The sequence below is a fragment of the Ixodes scapularis genome, unplaced genomic scaffold (assembly GCF_016920785.2).
Source record: "Ixodes scapularis isolate PalLabHiFi unplaced genomic scaffold, ASM1692078v2 PGA_scaffold2__306_contigs__length_199485367, whole genome shotgun sequence".
NCBI lineage: Eukaryota > Metazoa > Arthropoda > Arachnida > Ixodida > Ixodidae > Ixodes > Ixodes scapularis.
This window is the reverse complement of record NW_024609857.1, coordinates 183,410,253-183,436,731: the sequence shown is the minus strand read 5'-3', so window position 1 is coordinate 183,436,731 and position 26,479 is coordinate 183,410,253. Positions and strand designations below refer to the sequence as shown.

Below are 26,479 nucleotides of genomic sequence, written 5' to 3'. Positions count from 1 at the left end.
GATAAGCAGTGGCATGGTTGACCGCTTGCCTCAGTTGTTTCAGTATGTACTGAAGATGCCACCTGGTATAGGTGGCGAAACGTCTAAACCTTTTAGAGCGCTGTAGCTCTTAGGCGCCCGTCTCCGGCTTGAGTGGCGTCGCCGTCGCCATCCGCGTCGGCGTAACTGCACGTTACAATATGGGACGTTTCCATATCGACGTCACGTGACGTCACGACGGCCGCGAGTGACGTGATTACCGGAAACGCCCCCAAATGCAGCGCGCGGGTCATGAGCGACGTCACGAGGGTTACCAGTAACGTCCCATAATTTCCCACACACACGACATTTTCCAAAATGACGTCACACGTGACGTCAGATGTGACGTCACGACGATCACGAGTGACGTCACGACGGTCACGAGTTACGTCACGTGTGACGTCACGAAGGTCACTCGCGAAGGACACGAGTGACGTCACGAGGAGGGAGCGAGGGAGAGAAGGAGGGACATACCTCCTCTCCGAACCCTCCCCTCTTCCTGCTCAAGAGCGGCGCTCTTATTTGGCATAACAGAGAGTTGTAAATTAATGAAAACTTGTTGTTGGCCTAGTTGGTTCATAATGCAGTCTAGAGGTTGTAAACGTCTCCTTTTTTTTCTTTTCATTTTTTCGTGCTAATCCAGAGTAAATGTTTTAATTTAGGATTACAAAATTACACCGAAAAGTAATCGATTGCAAGTAATTTGAATATTTGTTATGATTACCGTAGAAATCTGGTGGCAATGCAGGTTAAAATAAGGATACATTCAATAGAAAATTCTGAAGTGGACGACAACGAGGCTACCCGTTGAGTTACGGTCCCCAAAATCGAGGTGAATTATCAGCGAAGGGATTTTTAAAAGTAGCTCGGATTTTCATAATGATATTGCTTTATAGATATATTAATTTATTCGATCGCAAACAGCAACCTAAACTCTGTGTAGTTCGAACAAGGGCAAACCATCAGTATCAGGCTAGTTGTGCAACTATGAACACAATATTGATCCTGATAGATCATTTACCGTATTGTATACGTTGATTTCCGAGTGAATGCGCCGTGAAGATTTTATACTACATTATATTTAGTTCGTTCATACCTCAACTGGCAGCTTAAGGTATCTCACATGCCAAGATGTACAAGACCATTTGTTGTAAAAAAATTGTCTCACATATATCTATTCGCCTAAATCTTTCGCTTTTTACGTATCTTTGTTGAAAATACGCAACCTGCAATACAGCACGAAAATTCCCTAATATTTAAGAAGTTCCGCCAAATGTGGTCTTTTATTGCGGTGAAATTCTATACAAAACCACAAATTGGACCCTAAGCAAGGACTGCAAAGTTAAAGCGACTCATCACTTCCTGTATTGCTTGCATTTCAGGACACAATTCCTTGCGAGCGTACTGTCCGCCTCCGTGGCGCAATCGGTTAGCGCGTTCGGCTGTTAACCGAAAGGTTGGTGGTTCGAGTCCACCCGGTGGCGGTGCTTTTGCCGACAAAGCTTGTGTCCCCTGATATATGAAAAGAAAAGGCGACTTTTCAACGGTCTTGGGTTACTGTTTTGGTAACTGTAACGAGTTACTTTTTAAAATGTAACTTGTAACGGCAGTTCTATTACTTTTTTGAGGTAATGATGAAAGAAACTACGTAACTTTTTTTGTAAGTTTCCAGTGTTTTATGAATAATATTTCACTGAACGAGTGCAATTTAGATATTCCTTGCACTTTTCGAATCGTCTATTCCGACATTTTGAGTGTCAAGTTGGCCTTGCACAAACTTGTGAATACGTTCTTTCTCACGAGTCACGACTCGAATATAGCCACGTGTAGTTTTCATGAAAAAAAAAAAAGCTAGTTATCTTTACGCTTGCGCTTGTACTTTGTGACTGAACACTTACATCTTAGGGTCTTGGAGCACTATCTATGTTGTGGTTTTTCTTTTTTCTGTGAAAACGCTTTTTGATCGGGTGAATCAACCGTGAAACAACAATAAACGCGGAGGTCACTGCGCATGTTTCGTATTTTGATTAGCGCCAGCACTCCGCACTGCGCATGTTTCGTATTTTTATTTGCGCCACTACTCTGGCGTGGAAATTTTCAAACACTAATTTCGAGAAGCAACTTCTGCTAAGTCACAATATGAAGTAAAAAGCGTACTTTTTAATGTTATGCAATAAAACTTTGTGACAGGCGCTTTCTAGTTTTTGCAAATTTTTTTGAGTTATAGAAAAGTGACTGAAAAATATCGTCGTTATTTTTACAAGTAACTGTAACTGGTAATGAGTTACTTTTTTGTTGCGGTAACTGTAACTTCGCAACTTTTTTTCTGAAAGTAATGTAACTGTAACGAATTAATTTTTTTGAAAGTAGCTTAACCAAGACTGTTTTTCAATAAGTACCTGCTTTCGTTTATTAGGACACTATATTTCCATGATCGTTAGACATCCATGTGTGCTGCAACAGTTCCGTTAGGTTTCCTTCCAGGCAAATTCATATCTGTTTTTTTTTTATTATTTTACATACATTCGGCGGATGTTTTTCGCATTTTACACCTATCTTAACGTGCCAATTTTTTATTTTTTTTATTTTTAAGTGAAACAGAAGACAAAACAAGCGAAAACCAGTATAGCTTTGAAACGGCCTTCATGAGGAAAAAGTATGCTTTCCATAAAGACGATTTACGTGCCACTTAATTTCAGTCAAAAATGTGATATTTATTGTTTGCGTCCTAATCGCATTTTTTTTTCGCATAAAGGCTTTGTGGATTGGTTCTGTTCTCAATCTACGTCCTCTCATTACCTGAAATCAGTGTTGCCGAAGAAGACACTAACGGCGTAGCAAACAGCACTGTAAAAGTCCCAAATTTAAGTAACAATATTCAGGGAAAAGAAACGTTGTTCTCAAGCGGCTAGTGTTGGCGTACATATCCTTTTTTCTTTTTTTTTTGTACGCTTATGTGTTTTAAGTCTATCGGAATGGCGAGGCCGACAAATGGGAGACGGTAGACGGACCAGCTAACTGAAGAGACCTCGGCAGCTGGCGTACACTTAGCCGCGCTGAACAACGACAGCGCGGTGATTGGTTCAGCCTACAGTAACGGGTGCATCACTCATCACTCAGGAGGCGGAAAACCGAAAACAGAAAGAGCATGCTTACTCAAAACGTCAATATGTGTTAAAAGGATATGACACCCTGCTCATGGGAAACCTTCGTCCTGCCCAAACATTGCCCACGAGGCTGTCACAAATTATTTGACGGTGAGTTGTAGCTTCTCTTGTGCAATGTTCGAGAAAAACAAACATACATTTTTCGCATCGCGAAGAAAAGAAGTACGCGTCTATGAGTTATAGGACATCGTGCCAATATGAGACATGCGATCTGGACCTAGTTTTAAAGTTTTCGAATGCTCTCTCTCAAAGACTAGGGCAACAAAAGACGAAATTTTCTTGTGACGGGTATTTAGCATTAGAAATAAAAAATAAATAAATAAAAAAGGATACCCACGAACATCAACGAGGCATAGTGCACATACTGATGCATATCCATAGATCAACAAGTTGAGGTACTCATTGCAGATCATATAAGACATTGGTTATATCGTTTCGAAGAGTGTTCTTAGACGTGTAGAAACAGCAGTTACATTGAGCCAACCGAGCTATATTAGAATGGCTTCCTACTTCGTGGCAAACGAGGTATGTATAAAGTATTGCACGCAACAATTTGCGAAATTTTGAAAAACGATTTTAGAAAAGCTTTAGTGAGGATATGGTTCCAGTTGTTGGGGAAAAAAACACCAGTGCCTTTAGGGTCGTCATTTTTCCACCCAATAATTCTAGGAGCCGCCATCAAGTTTCGAATCAAGTAAGAACAAATAACGAACCTTCGACTTGTTGAATATAACTGGTAGAGAAAATTTGGGGCGAAACACGACCTTTTGAATGTTGTATTTCTAAGGCCATGAAGTAATCGTAGTCGTTACGAATAAACCTTTAGTATACATAGAACAACTATTTACAATCAGGGTGATTCCGGTATCGGCAGACGGCAGCGTTCGGCTGGCTCGCTGGCTTGCGTCGGTCAGTCGAGCTCGCTTCTTCCTCGTCGTTCCGTGTGTCTACTCTTGGACACAACACTCCCTCAGACTAATCACAGTCCGTACCGAGACACAGGCTTGCGTGCTCTCGAGGGGTATCGGCCTTCCGCGCTTTCAGACGTTTTTCGGGCACCCGGAGAAGAGACAGTTGCTTTTAAATCTGTTTTCCCACGTTCCGCTGATTTACTTTCCTCCTGTTCGGGAAGGAACAGACAATCTGACTCAGATTCCCCGGTGCCTGCAACTTGGCTTGGTCGGCGAAGAAGTTGGTTGAGGTGTCGTTTCCAAACTCCGTTCGGCACCTTGACCTTATAGTGTGCTCTCCCAAGACACTTCAGAATTGTGCCTGGAATCCAACTTCTCTTTGCATCTCGGTAGTCTCGTACCGAAACCCTGTCTCCTTCTTCAAACTTCTTTTTTGGTTCTTCCTGAGCTTGAAACTCCGATAACTCCTCTGGGTGAAGGAGATCCAGTCTTATTCTAAGTCTTCACTTGAACACACAATTCTGATGGTGCGAAACCAGTGATGTGTGTGGTGTGCAACGATAAGCCATCAGAACTAGGGAAAGCTTCGTTTGTAATGACCCTTCGGTCTGTTTCCGCAGTCCTTGCTTGAGCACTTGTACTGCTCGTTCGGCTGCACCATTCGTTGCAGGATGAAACGGAGCGCAAAACTTGTGTTGGATTCCATTTTCCCTTAAAAATTCTTCGAAAACTTCAAAATGGAAGGGTGGTCCATTGTCCGAGACAATAGTTCGGGGTAGTCCATGCAGTGCGAACAACTTCCGCAGCGCCTCCACAACTTTCTCCGCAATCGTGCTCGACATTATTTCCAATTCTAGCCACTTAGAAAAGGCGTTGGTGACAACTAGAAACTTTTCCCCTAGGAACGGGCCAGCAAAATCAATATGCAGTCTTTCCCTGGGTTGTTCGGGTGTCGGCCAGTGTAAATATTCTCGAATTGGTTGGTTCCAAAATTTCTGACACAGAGAACACTCTTTGACTGTTCTGACAATGTCATTGTCTATGTTGGGCCACCAAGCATGCAGTCTTGCCAGAGTCTTCATGCGCACAATGCCGTCATGTATCGCATGAAGCTCGAGCAGTACTCATCCTCGGCATGCTTCTTGAATAACGACTCTTCGGCCCCAAAATAAGCATTATTCCTCCACTGTAATTTCCAACTTCCTTTTGAAGTATGCTTAAATATCTGGACTTACGTTCTCAGGCCATCCGGTCTGAGTGAATTTCAGTGCCTTGCTGTACAGTTGGTCTTTCGATCCTGCCTCCTGCAGAGTCTTCGTGTCTACTGGACACAGGTCTAGCTCTCCCAAGTAGAAACTGGTGGCATAGTCATTCACCTTTTCTCCTTGTCCATCAATTGGCAGGCGAGATAGGGCATCTGCGTTGAGATTGTCTTCTGATTTCTTGCAGACCATTGTATATTGATATGCTGACAGAAGCATTGCCCAACGTTGCAATCTTGCAGCTGCTATTGTGGGAATGCCTTTCCTGGGTCTAAGGATGGTTGCCAACGACTTGTTGTCGGTTACCAAGATGAAGTTACGTCCATATATGTAGTCATGGAATCTCTTCACTCCAAAGACGATCGTTAGAGCTTCTTTCTCTAGTTGAGCATAATTTTCCTCTGCTCGAGCAAGGACACTTGCTCGAGCAGAAGCAATAGGACGCTCTGTCTTGTCCGGGTGCACGTGCGCTAACACGGCTCCAACTCCAACTGGGGAAGCGCCGCAAGACAAAATCAATGGTAGCTCTGGATCATAGTGAGCCAACACTGGGTCTCTGTTCGAAATTCCCTTGAGTTCCTGGAATCTCCCGTCGCACTCTGGTGACCAGTTCCACGGCACGTCTTCATGCAGCAGAAGCGTGAGCGGCTTTAGAATCGTAGACAACTTGGGCACGAAACGTCCGTAATAGTTTACAGGTCCCAGGAACGATCGTAGCTCGCTCAAATTCTTGGGAACCGGTGCTTCCTGTACAGCCTGGACATTTTTCCTCATTGTGCTTCTTCCAGAACCGCTACTGTATGTCCTAGGTAGTCCACCTTGTCTTTCATGAACAGGCACTTCTTTTCCGCTAGCCGAAGTCCACGATTTTTCACTCGCGTTAGTACTTCGTGCAGTCTCTCTAAGTGCGTTATATTGCCCTCTGCGGTTACCAAAACGTCGTCCAGGAACACGCAGACACCTGGAATCCCTCCCAATAGTATCTCCATTTGTTTCTGGAAGATAGCAGGGGCGGAGGCGATCCCATAAGGTAGACGCTTGTATCTGTAGAGTCCCTTATGCGTGTGTATGATGACATACTGGCGAGACTTCTCCTTCAACACCAGTTGCTCGTAGGCGTGTCTTAAATCCAACTTAGTGAACTTCTGTCCACCATTCAAAGAAGTGAAGAATCATTGGCTGTTGGCAGAGTTTACTGGTCCACTTCAAGTTGTGGATTTACCATGAGCTTGTAGTCGCCACAGATCCGGACCTCTTTTTCTCCTTTTAGAATGTTGACTGTAGGCGGTGCCCATTTACTGTAGTTTATTGTCTCGATGACGTCTCTTTTTACCATGTCATCTAACTGTGCTTCGATCCGATGCTGGAGTCCATAGGGAACTTCCCGGCTTTTCATGAACTTTGGTTGGGCGTCTGGATTCAGCTGCAGATTGACTTCAACTCATTTGAAGCACGCTAGTTCCTCTTTGAAAAATTTGTGACACTCGGCCAGGATGCCTTCTAAACCATGTGCATCTTTCACAGTATTCACCTGGAGTGCTGGCATCCTTGTCTCGTCCAGGACTTGTATCCAATTTCTTCCCAACAGTGGTGGTACCTCGGCATTCACCACGACTAGTGGCAGCGTCCAGGTCTTCTGGTTGCTTGTGACCTGGACATCCGCAGTACCAGAGACGTTCAAGCTTTGTCCTGAGCAAGTGCGAAGCTTGGTCCTGAAAGGCTCCATCGTGCGAATCTTCAGTTTTCCTTGCAGCCGCTTTGGGAGCACTGTCACCGTAGCTCCGGTGTCCACCTCCATCTCCAGAGTCACTTCATTAATAAACACGCTTTTCTTGAGGGGTGGTACAGTCAGCGTATCCGCGTTAGTCCGCAGGACTAATTATTCTTCCGCTCTCTCTTCCGCTTTCAGCTGTTGCACCGCTCCCTTTCCTTTCTTGGCTGGTCCCTTGCGTTTGCCTTTTCCATGCTGATTTGACGTTTTCCCTCTTCTTTGTTACACGCTGCTGTTTTTGCAGGCTTTCCGCAGGTGACCCTTTTGTCCCCATGCGTCACAGTCGTAGCCTTTGTAGCGGCAATCTTGAGGAGTGTGGTTGCTTTTGAGACAACGCCAGCTGGCAGCGCTTGTGCTTAGTAGTTGTTTCACTTCGTCTTCAGCGGTGGCCAGTGCATCCTTGAAAATTTTCATTTGATCCCCAGCCGCTTCCAATCCCGCTACCAATTCTACAGCTCGGGTCCGAGTCAGATTTTCAATTGTTAGGCACTGCTTCTGGGCCATCGTGTGATTGAGACCACAAACAAATCGGTCACGCAGTTGCTCCTCGAGTTTGTCTCCAAATTGACAAGTCTCCGCCAGCCGTCTTAGTTCTGCCAAATACGTGGTTGAGGGTTCACCTGATCTTGGATCCCGCTTTCCAAATTTGAAGCGCTCGGCTATCACTAACCACTTAGGCGAGTAGAATCGACTTAAGAGTTGTACGAGCTCTTCATAAGTCCTCTTGCTTGGATGCTCGAGAGACGACAGAGCCCGAAGTCTGGAGTAAGTTTTCTGTCCGATGGCAGTGATCAAAACTCTTAAAGGCGTTCCTCGTACTCGTCCCAGCTTATTCCTTCCTCATAAGGTTCAATAGAACGCGATAGGTCGTCCATGCTGCACAGTACCTGGTTCGGTCGATCCTTGCCCCGGTAGATCAGGTCTAGGTTGACTCCTCGTTGCCACTTTGTTGCAATTCTAAAGCAATGAAGCAATCTTAGTCGTTACGAATAAACCTTTAGTATACATAGAACAACCATTTACAATCAGGGTGATTCCGGTATCGGTTGACGGCAGTGTTCGGCTGGCTCGCTGGCTCGCGTCGGTCAGCTCGAGCTCGCCTCTTCCTCGTCGTTCCGTGTGTCTACTGTTGAACACAACATTGGAGAGGAGCCGTTCGTCTCAAGGTGCGCAAAAAAAGAGTCACTCATTACGGACTTCGAAATTTACTATTCTTAGTTGTGCAGTTCGATTGTTATAATCAAGACACTGACAAACAAAACAACTCACATGAGGTGTGCTGTTGAGGAAAAGACGAAAACATGAATATTTCGGTAGATCAAAACATACTACGTGCAGATTACCGACACTATAGAGAAACACGTTATAACTTAAAGATCCACAAAATATATTTCTGGTGAAAATCACAATAAATTGGCACACCCTTCATAGACCCGGCGTCAAGCTTCGACTCTAGATTAAAATAGTGCTTAGTGCTAAACATGAGTGTCACATATGTCAAACAGTAGCAAAGTACCAGATATCTGCACTCGCTAATTACATGTTTAGGTGTTCTTTTATTTCAACAGGTTTCCGTAAAAAGGAACCTGAAATATTGACTTACTCGTTCATGACCACAGAAAAACTTCCTGGAAAAACTGAGATTATTACGGACTAAATGACGAGCAATGCCAAGAGCGGTACGTTTCAGCCTCGGTCTTTTACTCGAACTGGCCGCTCCAGCTCGCACTGGAGTGAGCCCCCCCAGCGGCGCGATTGAGACGACCGTCGCCGTGATCATCACAGTTTTGGGCTTCGTCATATGATAAAGCCAAAAAGCGGAATTGCTTGAGTAACTGATCTACGCAGAAAGGCATATGCGCTTGGGCCGATATTGTTCCCAAATAAGACGTAATTAAAGCAAACTTAGCAATTTGTGTAAGGCGCTGCACACAAGTGAGATATGTTATCGGCCTTCTCTGTATTCTTAGGAGAAGTTAGTATAAAGTCCTTTTGAGAATAGAAATTCTCAAGCTATATTTTTACAAGACCGCTGTTTATTCACTGGCGCAGTTTTTCCCATACACTGCTGCCACCGTGCGGCTCATAAATAATTCAAAAATATCGCCACCCGCTCTTTCTCTCTCCCCCCCCCCCCCCCCCCCCGCTTTTTCCCGCACGCGCAACTAGCGTTTGAATTTTAATGCACGTCGTGCAAGACACTAAACCGACGCCGAAATAATAATTTTCAGATACTAAACTTAAAATAAATTAGCTAAGCAAGAGTCCATCGCAAAAAAAAAAAAAAAAAAAAAAAGAAAAAACGCATGCCAGAAAGAAATTATTGCACTAATCAGTTAACTGAGCATGTCTGTTCGAGCGCAGTGTCTCAAAACGAGGGCAGGGCTCGGGCACGGAAAGTTTCCGTTCGAGTTGGATGTCGAGCTGCGATATATGCCAAGTTTGTTATTTTTTTTTATATTTCCACAGCTACTTCGCAACCCCCCTAAGCACCTCTCGTGACACCCTTTGGGGTCGCGTCCACCAGTTCGGGAAGCGCTACCCTAGCATTCAGTTTTCAACCAGTGTTCCTTTTCAACTCGAAGGAGGAATCACCGGATTATCTTAGAAATTCCCTCACTGACTTTACCCTCTATTCTCCCTTGTTCAATTCGACGTATTGTATGCACATAGCTCTTCCCCGTAAGTCCATACTTCCTTACAAGATAAGCGAGTGGCTCTTAAGATCGTAATCATGGTTTGATTCTAGCGTAACCCCATGGAGCCGACGCTTGCAGCCAGGACTCACAAATACCCCTTTTCCCGGCTTCGACGATTACATGCACAGGGTCGCACCATAAATATCAAAATATGAAATAAATATCATATATCAAAAGTAAATCGACAATACGTTTACATATGTTACTTGTCTTTAATTAGCTAATATGCGAACTTTTTCCAGATTGACAGGAAATCTCCTAACCGATCAGCAATATGATCACAAATAAAATCAGTTTCAAATCAACACTAGTTGTGTCTAATATATTGTATTCTCTATCTCAAAGAAATTAAGAGTTTATTTTTAAATTTTTCCGAGCGAAGCCGTTTGTAAAAACCACCGTTACTAATTGAAGAGAATAGTAATTTCTATGAAGCACGAACTGCTTTTTAACGGAACCCTCAATTCCACAACGTTGCCCATCCGTCCGTCCACGCATTTCCCGTTAAATCCAGCGGTGAAACTGAAGTGTTGTTTAGGCCACGTGATGTCAACTGATTTCACGTGACCGGACGTCACGTGATCTTCACTGATGAGCCAAAACATTTCGAGAACCGTATACACTGTGGGAATGAGCGCGCCTAGTAGAGCATGTGAACACATGTCAACACATCGCACACTATGTGAGCGAGTACATCGTACACACGGGAGAAATCTCAGTTTCAACCAACATACCAATACACTAAAGAAAACGAGCGTCTCAAAAGCGGTGTCTTCAGAAAAGAGAGACCGCCCCCTTCCATCCTCCATTCCTGCTCCAGCTCGCCGTCGTTTTCCTCCCCGTCAGTGTAACCTAAGCATTCCGCCTTCCGAGAGCGGTTGACTTGAAGCGTGACGGCTAATAAAAACGACATATAAACACTACAACCTTTCTTCATATCGATAAAACGGGGTCTCGCGAGACATCTCATCGCTTCGCACACACGGCCCTAACGGCGGCGAGAGAGCACTGCCAATATTTGCCGGCAGCTCTTCTGGCCTGTCTCTCTTCTCCCGTCCGCTCTCTTCGGCACATATCCCGCTCTACGCCGGTCCGTTCGATTTGTCAGAAGTTAGGGTGTCTGACGCAGCGGTGGTTGTTATTTCCTTGCTGGGAGCACTTCACTTCACTCCGGATTGAGACCGGTCCGAGTGCGGTACCACCGTTCCAGATCATACGAGCGTTGTCCACTGGAACTGGATTCCTCGCGTCCCTTCGCGGCGTTGTAGCTGTTATACCTTTCATTTGTAGGACCTCAAGCGGTGAAAAGGAGAGTCATCACGCCGATTAAGGTGCTCTTGTCGTTTTAGCAAGGGTACGTCAAAATTGGTTTACCCGAACAAAATGAAGCGTCCCGATTCAACTACACCTGAGGCCTCGCAAAGCATGAACGCTAATGAGCGGAGCTGAATTGTTCACCACCAAATCAAATTATATCGTACACTACAAACCTGCAGCTCTGTAGCTCTCAAGTTCTGAGCAGCGCCCCTGGCGAGCAACAGCGAATATTCTTTCAGGCCATTTTTCCGTTGTGCGTCGCGCTGCGTTTTTTTTTTTTTTTTTTGTTTTTTAAAGCTCTGTTAGATCCTGTGGAAAGATGCTAAAGGTTCTGTCACACTCCGACATTGGGCGCAGTGGATGCAGCGTAGCGAAGAATAACATACAGCCGCACCGCAAGAGAAACACTCACAAACACAGACACACTAAATAAATATTCACTCACTCGGCGCTGACTCATGGTTTGTATTGTCTTCTGTGCACAGAGAACAACCTCCTTTTTTTCTATGTTCTAAGAACGAGATGACCACATCAAATGCAATTAAAAAAAAACAATAAAATTTAAAAAAAATGATATTAAAGATAAAGAATAATAAAGGATTCTTACTGCTGGTGCCTATGGTCAAATACTCCAGCTCCCTTAGTCAGAGAGTTAAAATAGGCCTGCTGACACATTTGTCGAAGTGTCCTTCGATACTTGCTGCCTCGATAATTTCCCTGGTTAGCTGATTGTGACTCCTTCCCAGCACAGTGCAGTTGCTCAAAAGCGCCGAACACCCACAGAACGTACACTGTGGACCTAAATGTCCCCTTCGTGAGCATGCCGACAACGTCATCAACGCCAACTCTGTACATTTTGGTCTACACTGTAGGGACTGTGGGTATTCGGCGCTTTTGAGCAACTGCACTGTGCTGGGAAGGGGCCACAATCAGCTCACCAGGGAGATTATCAAGGCAGTAAGTATCGAAAGAAATTTAACCAGAAATGTCACCACCATCCAGACTTGTACCGTACGCATTACAAGTAATGAAATTACTTGTAATCGATTACTTTTCGGAGTAATTTTGTAATCAGTTGATTACTTTTATTAGGCAGTAATCACAGAAGTAATCTGACTACTTCTTGAAGTAATAAAATCACTTGTAACCATTACAATTTGGCCACGGCACCCCCCCCCCCCCCCTCCCCCACGGCACACACCTTTTTTTATGAAATGACAAAAATAAAATTTGTTTTTTGTTTTGTCGGACGGAAAAAAGAAAGATTTTTGCGGAGCTGTAGGGAACGAGGTCAATCTCTTTCTATGTACAGTTTCTGTGGAATGTCCGTTTTTTTCTTTTTTCGATCTGGGACTGGCAGTGGGAAGCCCCAGGAAAGCCAGAGTGCGTGACAAAAGTCATTCAGGGCAATGTTTGAGGAAGCAGAATGCAGCTTTGTGAGTCCTTCGTTCAAACTAGCCCCCCTCACGCACACACAAACAGAAATAAAAAAAGTAAAAAAATCCTGCTTAGGGTACATACTCGCAGCCCGTAGGAGAACCGGAACCGAAGAATGCCTAAAGCGGATGCAAAATATAACAAAGGCAGTTGAAATATTTCCCCATTTCCCCTACGTGGTCTTTGTGACAAGCAATGTTTCGAGTTGAGAAGTGGTCGGGGCGATCTTTTCCGCTAATGGATACTGCACATTATCCGTTTCAAATCCTGGAGCTGCTGCTCTTTTGTATAACATGCGAGCTCATCCACATGTGAATAATAAAATGAGCGACGCAAACTTTGAGCGACAACCCTTGCTCAAGCTCAAGCTTAACAAGATCTAGAACCCCCTCCTTCTCCCCCCCGCTTATGGTCAAGAGGTCCAACGAGTCAAAAGGTCCAACGAGTCAAGAGGTCCAATAGCCACGTGACAGCCGAGTCAAGAGGTCCAACGAGTTAAAAGGTCCAATTCGAGTCAAGAGGTCCAACACGTCAAGAGGTCCAAGGAGTCAAAAGGTCCAATTTGTGTCAAGAGGTCCAACGCGTCAAGAAGTCCATCGAGTCAAGAGGTCCAACGCATCAAGAAGTCCATCGAGCCTTATTTTTATCTTCTCTGCGTATAATGATATTGCATTAATGACTGCTTGTGACGGTTTCTGGCATTTTGAACTATTTGAATTGTTTTGGACAATACAAGTACTACATGGCCATTGGAGACAAGTAGACAGATACTATTTGCTACAAGGTATAGGTATTTGAGTGTTAAATAATGGATAGTGCCTGGTGACATATTTCGTACTTTTAGAACTTAATATCTGTGTTCCAGTCTCTCTGTTCTAGGACTCAGTTATGTCATTTCTACGGAAGTGTCTCTTAAATTCCCGAGATATAAACTACAAATGTACCTCAGCCCATCTCGCGTTTAGCCTTCCCTTTCATGTATCTCAGTATTTGTAATCGCTAATACTTCCTTGGGTAACTTTGTCCAGTCCCGGGTTCTCGTATGTTCTATTAAAAATAAGATGCACTACTATTTTATGCTTTCGTTTTTATTCACTGAGTTCACCGAATCACTAAAGAAGTAAATATCACAACATAGAAAGAAGCTCGAATATCATTGGAGGGCGTCTTTAAACGAGCCCAGATTATGCCACTTGGGGTCCAATAGAGTGTTGCAAATGAATGCGAGCATTGTCTTCTTGAAACGCTGTGATTGGTGCAAGCTATAGCGAGTTAATTTGGGCCGTTGACTTACTCAAAAGCACGGAGCAGCCACAAATATTTATGCTAGCTATATATAACTCATTTACTGCTCTTTATTTTGAGAATGCTCTGAAATAAATCATGAAACTGAACGTTTCATGATTAAGCATTCTTGACACGAATTATGGAACACTTGTCTGTCAATATCATTTATTTTTAGTTGAAATTACGCGATGTGTTTGTCGGTTAGAATTGTAAGATGGTGGATTAGTTGCTCAATACATTTTAGAAAATTGGATTATAAAGACTGAAGTCGATTGAAGAATTGTTCGTGTCAGAAAGCACGTAGATCTTTGGAGCCGATAGATCTAGTGTGTCCAGTGCTATAGTTAAAATAGACCACGGCGAAGGGAAAAAAATTAGTAACTTTACACGCCATCTGCGGCAGGTCAAACTGTGTCTTCAAGCTCCTCGAAGACCAAGGACTTCAAAATATCAATGAAGCTATTTTGACGGGACGTGAACAAATTATATCAATTACTACAACTTTTAAAAATGATGACACAGAAATTAAGAAGAAAAAAAAAACTACGTTCATTTATCCTGACGTCAAACGCCGCAATAGTGCTTTAATGTGATGGTCGATGTCGAAATAGCAAATAACAATGGACATAACTTTCGTAGGTGACGGAACATGTGTTCAAAATGGTTTTACAATTACTTCGAACCCAGATGTCAAAAAAGTCACTTCTTGAAAAAAAAAAAAAAAAAAAAAGGCTTCTCGAATTGTGAAATGTTAGGACCTTTCCGGTTGCGTGTTCGATATTCGAGGGGGAGAGCAACACGGGAGATGCAGATTTACGAATTTGTGGTCAGGGGTAGGAGAGCGAAGTCACACAGGTCCCCGACAAACGAATGTTGCTATAATCTTGACAGCTAATAACAACAATGATTTCTGGTGTTTACAAATCTAGTGCCCAGCATGCGATTCCCACAGCCCAGCGGGCGCGTATTTGTCGCTTTAGAAACTAAGCAAATCACGGGTTGTACGCACCAGCACTGATTCCATCACCGGCCAGAAACGATTCATCAAAGCCGTTTTCGTGAGATCCCCCCTGCCATGTGGAAGTCTTCACAGATCAACTTTTCGCTCTTTTTCCGATATTTTTGTTCTGCGGCTTTATTATCAGCCTCTCTGTTGTCTGCTTTTTTAATGCGTGAGCATTACCTGGCTCAGTCAGCGAAAAAGCCGTCGGCAAAATCCGTCGTCAAAATCCGTGACTTGTCCTACACAATGCCCCCCCCCAACATAATAATAATAATTAAAAAACTCAGGTTGCGTGATATCTTTGATCACGTGATCTCCCTGGCCACGTGATTTCTCTGGTCACGTGACCTATCTGATCATGTGACCAAACAAAAAAGAAAGAAAGGTCTGTGGTCACTTTGGACAAAAAAAAAAAAACTCTGGTCACGTGATTTCCCTGGTTACGTGAGTACGAAACCATTCCTTGCCTGCTTTCGAACCTAGGCCCTCTTGATCGCGCAACTAGCTCGCTATCCGTTGCGGCAGCACAACTCGGGAAAAGCTAGTGCTCACGCATTCTCACATCGTAAGAGAAAGCTTAGGTGACCTGATAATTTGTTTTCTCATTTTTTGCCTGTATTTATTTCACACCCCTTGCCTGTACATATTTCACACCAAGAGATGCGACGAGCAAAGCTATCCAATATTGGACCTCTTGACGCGTTGGACCTCTTGACACATCGAGGCACGAGTCAAGAGCGCTGCCACACTTTGTGCTTGCTTTTTTCGTAAAACTTGATCCATGTATCCCTCCTACCTTGGCCGCCCCACGGCGGCCGGTAGTATAAATAAATAAATAAAATAAAAAAAATAAAAAAATATGGGTCAAGAGGTCCAACGAGTCAAGAGGTCCAACGAGTCAAGAGATCCACGGCGAGTCAAGAGGTCCAACGCGTCAAGAGGTCCAATATTGGACCTCTTGACTCGTTGGACCTCTTGACGCGTTGGACCTCTTGACTCGGAATCAGATCAGATCCAATATGGGTCAAGAGGTCCAACGCGTCGAGAGGTCCAACGAGTCAAGAGATCCACGGCGAGTCAAGAGGTCCAACGCGTCAAGAGGTCCAATATTGGACCTCTTGACTCGTTGGACCTTTTGACGCGTTGGACCTCTTGACTCGGAATCTTTTTCTTCTTCAATACTTGCGCAAATGTGTAATATAGGGATTCCGAGTCAAGAGGTCCAACGCGTCAAAAGGTCCAACGAGTCAAGAGGTCCAATATTGGACCTCTTGACGCGTTGGACCTCCTGACGCGTTGGACCTCTTGACTCGCCGTGGATCTCTTGACTCGTTGGACCTCTTGACGCGTTGGACCTCTTGACCCATATTGGATCTCTTGACTCGTGCCTCGATGTGTCAAGAGGTCCAACGCGTCAAGAGGCCCAATGTTGGATAGCTTGACTCGTTGCATCTCTTGGTGTGAAATATGTACAGGCAAGGGGTGTGATATAAGTACAGGCAAAAAAGGAAAAAACTATGAAGGCACCTAAGCTTTCTCTTAATAGGTGAGAATGCGCGAGCACTAACTTTTCCCGAGTTGTGTTTCCGGAACGGATAGCGCGCTCTTTGCGCGATCAAGAGGGCCTAGGTTCGAAACCAGGCAAGGAATGGTTTTGTGCTCACGTAACCAGGGAGGTTACGTGACCCGAGGTTGTCTTTTTTTTTTTTTTGTCACGTTATTACAGACCTTTTTTTTTTTTGGGGGGGGGGGGGGGTTGGTCAAATAACCAGATAGATCACGTGACCGAAGAGATCACGTGACCAAAGATATCCCGTAACCAGAGGGTTTTCTTTTATTATTATGTTGGATTGTGTTGGACAAGTCACGGATTTTGACGACGGATTTTGCCGAAGGCTTTTTCGCTGACTGAGCCAGGTAATGCTCACGCATTAAAAAAATAGTCAACAGAGATGCTAATAATAAAGGCAGAGAAAAAAATGTCGAAAAGAGAGCAAAAAGTTGAGCTGTGAAGACTTCCACACGGCAGGGAGGATCTCATGAACACGGCTTTGATAAATCGTTTCTGGCCGGTGATGTAATCAGTGTTCGTGCGTATGACCTGTGATTTGCTTGGTTTCTGAAGCAACAGATACGCTCGCGCTGGGCTGTGGGGTTCGCATGCTGGGCACTGGATTTGTAAATACCGGAAATCATTGATGTTATAAATTGTGAAGCTTATAGCAACATTCGTTTGTTGGGGACCTGTGTGCCTTCTCTCTTCTACCCCTGACCACAAAGTCGTAAATCTGCATCTCCCGTGTTGCTCTCCCCCGCGAATATCAAACGCGTAACCGGAAAGGTCTTAACATTTCACAATTTGAGATGCCTTTTTTTTTTTTTTTTAGGAAGAGACTACTTCGACATCCGGGTTCGAAATGACATCTTTCGTCACATACAAAAGACATGCCCATAGTTATTTGCTATTTCGACGTCTACCATCACACTAAAGCACTATTACGGCGTTTGACGTCAGGATAACTGAACATAGTTCTTTTCATTTTTTTATTTCTGTGACATCATTTTCAACAGTTGTGATAATTCTTTAAATTTGTTCACGTCTCGTCAAAATAGCTTCCTTGATATTTTGAAGCGCTTGGTCTTCGAAGACCTTGAAGGGAGAGTTTTCCCTGGCGCAGCATGGCATGTAAAGTTAGTAAATTTTTCATTCGCCATGGCCTAGCACTGGAGAGAGTAAAGATCTGTCGGCTTCATAGATCGACCTGCTTTCCGATACGAACAGTTCTTCAATCGACTTCAATCTCTATGACCCAATTTTCTAAAAATGATTGAGCAAGTAACCCACCATCTTACAATTCCAACCGACTAAAACATCGCGTAATTTCAACTAAAAGTAAATGATATCGACAAATAAGTGTTAGGTAATTCGTGTCAAGAATGCTTAATCATGAAACGTTCAGTTTCATGGTTTATTTCACAGCATTTTTAAAAATAAAGAGCAGTAAAGGAGTTACATATATCGCTAGCATAAGTATTTGTGGATGCTCTCTGCTTTTAAGTAAGCCAACGGACCAAATTAACCCGCTATAGCTTGCACCGGTCATAACGTTTCAAGGAGACAATGCTCGCATTCATTTGCAACACACTATTGGACGCCAAGTGGCATAATTTGGGCTCGTTTAAAGACGCTCTCCAGTGATATTTGAGCTTCTTCCCATGTTGTGTTATTTACCACTTTAGTGAATCGGTGGGTGAACTCAGTGAATAAAAACTAAAGCATAAAATAGAAGTGCATCATATTTTTAATAGAATATACGAGAACCCGGGACTGGACAAAGTTACCCAAGGAAGTATTTGCGATTACAAATACTGAGATACATGAAATGGAAGGCTAAACGCGAAATGCTGAGGTACATTTGTACTTTATATCTCTGGAATTTGAGAGACACTTCCGTAGAAATGGCATAAATAAGTCATAGAACAGAGAGACTGAAACACAGATATTAAGTTCTACAAGTCCAAAATATGTCGCCAGGCACTACCCATTTATTAACACTGAAATACATATAAAATGTGGCAAATAGTATCTGTCTAGTTGTCTCAAATGGCTATGTTGTGCTTGTATTCTCCAAAATAATTCAAATAGGTCAAACGGTCAGTAACCGTCACAAGCAGTCCCCCCATTAATAGCAATATCATTATAAACAGGGAAGATAAAAATAAGGCTCGATGGACCTCTTGACGCGTTGGACCTTTTGACGCGTTGGACCTCTTGACTCGATGGACCTTTTGACACAAATTGGACCTTTTGACTCGTTGGACCTCTTGACGCGTTGGACCTCTTGACTCGAATTGGACCTTTTGACTCGTTGGACCTCTTGACTCGGCTGTCACTGTGACTGTTGGACCTCTTGACTCGTTGGACCTTTTGACTCGTTGGACCTCTTGACCATAAGCGTAATATAGGTTGGATGTGGTTCATTGTTATGAGCGATAAAGATGTGTCTTCACACAATAAAGTAATAGGAAAAGTAACGATTACTTCTTTAAGTAGTGTCCTATTACTTTTGCCGTCGAGTAATCAAGTAATCTAATCGAATACTTTTTAGCCAAGAGTAACAGTAATTGTAATCGATTACATGTTTTTAGTAACGTGTACAAGACTGCCACCATCCACACCCGCTGCTCGGAGGAATGGAGGGTGTCCAGTTATCGTACAAAATACGGCTTGCAGTCCCTTCATTATAATCTACCCAAATTACTCAATATATATTCTTTAGATAATCTTGACATTTATAGTTTAGATCGTAAATCACTGTACCTACTTTTTTGTACAATATGTATTAAGTTGTGTTAACCGTTTAGTTAACGCGTTTTTTGCATATCACCCCGATTGGCTTTAACTGCATCTCTGTCACCATCTGCCAAGCCCTCCGGCCCGGACATTGTCAAGCCAACACAGATTGCCTTTGTTGGGCGTGTACCCGGCATCTGTACTTGAAGATGCAAATAAATGACTTGATTTGGTTTGATCTGATATGACATTTGAAAAGTGTGTAAGCAGGCCATCTTTAACTCTCTTAAGTAGGGAACTTGTGTATTTGATTTAGACACCAGCAGTGAGAATTCTTTATTATTTTTCAAATTATAATTTTTCTTAAATTTATTTTGCTTTTTATTTCTTATTATTTTAGTTTTGTACTTGAATTTGATCTTGTTCTTAGGATATGGACAAAGAGGAGGGTGTTCTTTGTGCATAGAAGGAGTCAATTCAAACCATGAGTTGTGAGTCGGCGCAGAGTGATTGTATCGGTTGTGTGTGTCAGTGTTTGTGAGTGTTTCTCTTGTGGTGCGCTCTGCGTTAATCAACATGATTTACCAACTCACGCAGACAGCAGTCTTAGTAGCGCAGAACGCGCGCGTCTCAGGGGCCGGCGAACAAGAACCCGGTATCTGCGACCTCCGCGTCTCCTACGCACGACGTCGGGGTATAAGAGAGCCGTAAAAAGCCCATATATATATATATATATATATATGTGTGTGTGTGTGTGTGTGTGGACGGAGGGTGTCCAGTTATCGCACAAAATACGGCTTGCAGTCTCTTCATTATAATCTACCCAAATTATTCAATAAATATTCCTTTAGATACTCTTGACACTTATAGTTTAGATCGTAAATCACTGTACCAATTTTTTTTGTATAATGTGTGTGTATATATATATATATATATATATATATACGTATATATTAAATTTTGGTAGGAACACGCGCGTCAAAAAAATGAATTTTACGGGACATTTTTTTTTAGAGCAATAGTGACGGCGCAAAACGCGATTTAGTCTGTAATCATCTCCTTTCCACTCGTTTTCTCTATCGGCATTTTGGGCGCGTGGAAGAGAGGCTTAACACCTCCTAGAAGACAAGGCCGCAGCTCTCTTCTCGTGACGTCGCAAAGGAAGGCTGTCGGGGTCGCGCGTCGAAGCAAAGACAACGCGCGTGGATCGACCGTCGTAACGCGCTCTTAGTCATATACGCCTGTCTTATTAGCTCAAATGAAAGCAGCGGATAGCAACGGGTCTAGAAAACGTTTTATAAATGGTCAAAATATTACACCGCTGAATAATCTGTGTGAAATGGCACGAGGTAGGCGTATAAGAGAAAACATTGAGTTACGCAATTATTGCTGTAGGAGGGCATATGTCGTGCAGGAATACTCGGACAAAATGGGAAGACACGCAGTGATTGGACAGAGGAAACCTATCACAGTTGAAAATCAGGTATATGAAGTCAACGCGGACACGGCAAGACAGGAGCCACTTACGATCATGTAGGCGATGTTATCGCGTGCAGTCACTGAATTCTTGCATCATTCGGTGGCCACATGGCAAAAACAATGTAATTTCGATCGAATGACATTAGGGGGTAGACAAATCAGCTCGCGACGCTCGTATAGTCACTCAAGACCGCGAGCTGATTAAGCCCCATATCGTTTAATGAAAATATATTAACTTTCCCGTGTGGCAGGGGTACTGCATACTATTTGCAGTCAACTAATTTCCTCCTGCCTATGGGCATTAGCCGTTTTAGAACAAAATGTAACTTATTTTGTATACAATATTACTATTACATTTATACACTTAAGATTCTAGTATAAACGCAATAAAGGAAGTAAAATAACATTAATATGAACAAACGCATAAGCAAACAACGCACATTGTATAATCACACAAACATGTTATTCACCTTCCAGCGAAAACTAGAATATTACCACGCATATTTACAAATGTCGACACAACCACACATGGATTACGACAAACAAAATGTTATTCTATCACGAAAAAAAAAAAAAAAAAAAGCCGCCAAACCCCGACTGCAGCACTTTACTCGCGTCCCACATGACCAAGAAAGCCCGTAAATAAATTGTTTCTCACCTGTCGATCGTATTCATAAGTCGCACAATATCTGGCACGAAAACATTTGAACACGCACTTAAAGTCTCTATCTGTCGAGAGAGGTCTATCGATAATTGAACAGTGTCATCAGTGGCCAGTTGCCACTCATGTCACTCAAACCGTAGGAGGGTTTGTTCCGCGAATCCATGTAAATGCCGCAGTATCAAGCGAACACACAAAAAACTACCCGATACTGCGGTGACGACAAAAAACGCCGGGTAGGAGGATCAAAAGAACCACACGCACACACACGAGAGCAGCGGCAGCCGTGTGCAAGGCTTGACGTTGTCGAGCCATCTCTTGCTCGTGTGCGCTCCCTGCAGTGATGACTGAATTTTTTCAGTGTCCTTCCCTTCTGAAAGTCTCAGGCTTCCTTTTTAGACAGTGGGCAGCTTACACACAACGTAAATTTACCAGAATCGGAGCCCGTACGAGGGAAGAAAACGTCGCAGCGGAACGGTTCATTCGAAAAGTGTGGGGAGCTGCGGGACTGCACGTAGTCCACGGTAACGGGGATAACCATAATTATAAAATTGGTACTTTGAGCCTTGGTAGCGCGTTGTATATTACGTTTATATTATATATATATATATATATATATATAAATTGTACAAGACTGCACTTTAAAAGATATATGAATGTCGGATGAACGCTCACGAACACCACCGTGCCACTCAGCAAGAAACTTTTTTTTTTTTTTTCGACGTCGATGCCAGGAAGTTTTTCTCACGTATTTGCGCCATAGACTTCCTTCTCCCACATTGTGACGTAACCACTCGAAGCGCTACGGACTTCTCTTCTAGGAGGTGTTGATCGACTTCGCCTTCACGTTGAGGGGGAAAGCCCGAATGACACTCTCGTTGAGCGAATTAGCATTCTGTGACGTTGCGGACTTTGCGCGCAGGATTTCAAGTAAATCTCTCGCCGTGAATTTGGCTCTAGAAGTGTTGTTTTTGAGTATTTCTTTTTTTTTTTTTTTTTGACACGCGTGCCTCAACTAGGCAGTTTGAAGAAAATTTTGTTTGTTTTTTTTCTTTTCTGCGGCTTTTTGAGAGACGCTAGTTGCGCCTGTGAATCGCTCTTGACGGAACGCTAAGATGGCGCTTCAGGTCAGCGTGAAATGGTTGCGTCTCGAGGACGCTAGCAAAGGTGCCTTTTTGTGGTCGTCTTTTGTGGGCGCTACAGCGGCCGCTGGCTGAGAGAAACAGGCCTATATTCCTTGACAACTTATGATCCGAAGGGAGTGATAAGCTCGTGAGGTTTACGAGGGTTACGAGGTTTACTTTCGCCAGGGTTACGAGGGATACGAGGGTATCCCTCGTGATGCTCGTGAGGGTAACAACCCTTGTAACCCTCACGGATGTCACGATGGTTACTTTCACGGGGGTTACGAGGGTTACCCTCACGAGGGTCACAAGGGCCACGAGGGTTACGAAGGAAACCCTCGTGATCCTCTTGAGGGTAACAACCCCCGTAACCCTCACGAGGGTTACGAGGGTTACTCTCACGAGGGTTACGAGGGTTACCCCCACGAAGGCCACGAGGGTTATGAGAGTTACCCTCTCGAGGGTCACGAGGGTTACCCTCACAAGGGTTACTAGGGTGATGAGTTACCCTCACAAGGGTTACTAAGGTCATGAGAGTTACCGTCACGAGGGTCACAAGGGTTACCCTCACGAGGGTCATGAGGGTTACCCCCTTGTGGTCGCGTGACCCACCGCTGAGGGCACGTCACCCCTGAGGTCACGTGACCCCCCCCTCTTGAGGCCACGTGCAGTGTTGCGGAATGGGCACCCCCCATTCCATTCCAATTCCATCCCGGGAATGAGAATTTTTGATATTTCAATTCCTTTCAACTCCTAGGAATGGGGCCACTGGGCCCATTCCCACTCCTGAAACTGCTGAACCGTCCCATTCCATTCCTCTAATTCCTAAACATAAAAATCGACACTTGACAGCTACATTGTGTTTGCCGGCATCAGCAGCATAAAGCGGACATTATCAAACGGATAGACAATTGCAAACAAAATGCTAAATGCCTCAAAAAAGCGTTGATTTTGCTAAGCTCGCGGTGCTGGATTGCCTGGGGTGACTCGCAACGTCCTAAGCAGTCCATCGCAAGGTGGAACAAGGTATACAGAAACTAAAGTAAAAGGAAATGAGTGGGCACCATCTAGCTTCTTGTAACCCTAACCGACTTGAAAGTTCAATGTAAAACATTTAACACAAGAAACAAGCATCGGAACACGGACCAAGTAAAAGGCGGACTCACACGGAAAAATGCAATACAAAAGAACAGGCGTCCAAGCAAAGCGCAAGAGGAGAAGAGAGAAGTGAATCTCGCTTGATGTTGAGCAAACCCACATATTGCACTTCAAAAGAGTGCGCGCGTATGAACGTGGAAGGCAGCAGGGTTGGCCGCCTGCTAAATGACGCTCGTCGAACTATAAGAAAACAATAACTGATCATCTTTTGGCGGCGCGCGAGTCAACGAGTTATCAGAGCTCTGCGAATTGTGAGTCGCCCCGTTCCCAGACCTGAATCTGTGCGCGCGCGCATGCACTCCCCATGCCGTCGCAAAAAAAAAAAAAAAAAAAGCAAGACAAAAAGGAGGATGAGGAGCCGTGCAAGGCGGTTTCAGGCCGCTCCCTTTGTTTCTTTTGCCTGGTGCTTGGTTTCTTGTTTCGCTCTCGAGTAACACAAGTAAAGCCCGTCGTCTGTGCGTCCGCTAAAGGCGCCACCGATAACCCCCCCCCCCCTTCCTTCCTGTGCTCTTTGCTTTGACGCTGGTTTTTTGTATTGCATATTTTTTTTTTTTTTTTTGCGTACAATCTGTTAGGTCTTCACACGGGCTAGCAGTTTCCCGCTGCTCATTTTATTTCTGAGCAACTGACTCGCTGACTTGCTTGGTTTAGCCCCCCCCCCCCCCCCCTCAAAAATATAATAAATAAATAAATAATTAAAAACACACAAAGAACCGGGCGCATTCCAATCCCATTCCATTCTTTGCCAAAAGCATGCAATTCCATTCCCATTCCATTTCCCTCAAGGTTGCCGCCATTTCATTTCCATTCCATTCCGGGGTCGCGAAAATGCGAATGATTCCGGAATCATTCCAACTCCGGAGTAGCAACTCCGCAACACTGGTCAAGTGGCCACAGGCAGTCTCCTATCCCTCAGTACCCTACTATCCTATCCCTCAGCACACTTCCATCCTCCTCCTCAAGAGCTGCGCTCTAATCCGACGTTACGGCGAGTTGTAAACGGCTTTCATTTTTGTGTATTGTGTAAGTCGCATATAAAGTGTTTATTGTCTACAATGATTGGTCTTAAGCACATACCTACGACGACGGCAACCCGACCTTGTGTGACTGAGCCAAATAGCTAGGGGCATCACATTATGTTATAGTGTACTATATTATATAAATATATATAATAGATAGATTTATGATGCAGGCAGCTACATTAGGCTCATATTTTTATTTCTTGCGAGTAATGACTCCTTAGAACGCCTGTTCAATAGTGACTGCCTTTCTTTTTTGTCAACTTCAACTCTCGCTCTCACTGATGTGATTGAACCTAGAGTAGGTGTAAATTTCTTCGGCAGTTCTCCAAAATGTAGGCACATTTTTTTATGGCCCAGGATATGTTAATAACGAGAAGGACCGAAAATGAACTTAGGAAACACTGACACTCTATTTTTCAGTATTGGTCTTTAGGCCACCAAAGACGCGGTAAATGGCAACATACAGTGAAGAAAAAAGAAAAAAAAAAGAACATGCCCATAGTTTTTCCCTTTCCACCCTTTGCCCAAACACGAAAGTTTGCGTACGGTGACTATCCATTCTTTAAGATTTCCACTAGAATTCGCCGTCCGGTCGGCTTTATTTTGTCATCTCGAATACTTTTACTAGAAATAAAAACATACCAAGGCAATCACCGCTAATCTGATTGACTTGCCGACCCACAAGTCTGACGTAATAATCGTCCCTGTTTGGTTATCGTCGCTGGTTTCGCTTCTTTCGTAAGGCCCGTTCGGGAAATGAGGTCGTTAAGTTTTATTACTGCCAACCAGCCCCGGCGCTGATTGTAACGGGAAACGAAAAGAACTTCGGTTAATTAAGGTTACGCCAATGAAATGCATCGGACGTTTTCTACTTGGTCTTTCCTGTATATTTTGTGTTAGACTGCCATCCATCGCTTCATGGGACAGCTAATGTGGAATCATTTACTGCCCCATGGAGCGATTCCGGCGTCGCCTGTAGCCTTCTGTACACTCATACTCTCGTTCCACCCTGGTTCCAACTAGAAACTGTAACTTTTTCGCAAAAAAGGTATGCTTAACAAGGGAAAACTCTGTTCCATAAACCTCTTAGTTTATGTAGAGCAGTGTTTCAGGTAAGTTGTGAAGGCGGCATATAAAACAGCGTCCCACATATTCACTTGTGGAAGGCTTTTCCGCATACAGGAACAAGAATGTAATGTAAAACGGTGTTCCGTGTGTTGACATCTCGAACAGCGTTTCAGTTAAAGCATGTCTGGTATATTCCCGTAACTTCGTAACAGATATTCCAAGCCATTCTTGTGAACCTTTGTAGAATGTCATTATATACAACATATGAAAACAAAAAGCTGCTAAAATATTACTTCTGGCTACATTAAATTTTCTGGCTGCTATTGTATTCGCTCTCTGTTATAGCAGGTCGGAAGAAGTCTAATGGACATTACGAATTTACAGTGACCATACATTTACAGTGACAGAGAAACGAAATTCCAGCGCTGATTTTCTAGCTTGAATGTGCTGCATGTTGCACCCTCATCTCAAAAACACCGGTCTTTCGTTGAAAAGCACAAGAAAAATAATTTTAAAGCTAAATAAACGATCTTTCAATGTTCTCCCGGTAAATGCATGCAGAGCCTATTTCGGGGGTAGTCTAGCAACGTTGTAGAATCTGCTACGTAGTCGTTACGTAGCAGAGGCCAGATTCACGAAGAGCTTCTTAGTTTACGACAACTTAGCTAAGAAGTTTGTAAGTTAAGAACATCGTAAGAAGAGGAGAAATCGGTATTCACGAACGCGTTCTTAAGTGAGAAGAGGAAAGCGACGTTGTCGTACGGATAAAACTAAAACTTACCGGTGCTGTTGCTATGGCGA

At 43.8% G+C, this 26,479-nt stretch overlaps 1 non-coding gene across 1 annotated transcript; it reads left to right on the top strand.

Annotated features, from left to right (window-relative positions):
* Positions 1-1,428: 1,428 nt before the first annotated feature.
* Trnan-guu lies at positions 1,429-1,502 on the top strand. Its single transcript has one exon. It is a non-coding gene; the product is annotated as a tRNA-Asn (tRNA).
* The last annotated feature ends 24,977 nt before the right edge of the window (positions 1,503-26,479 follow it).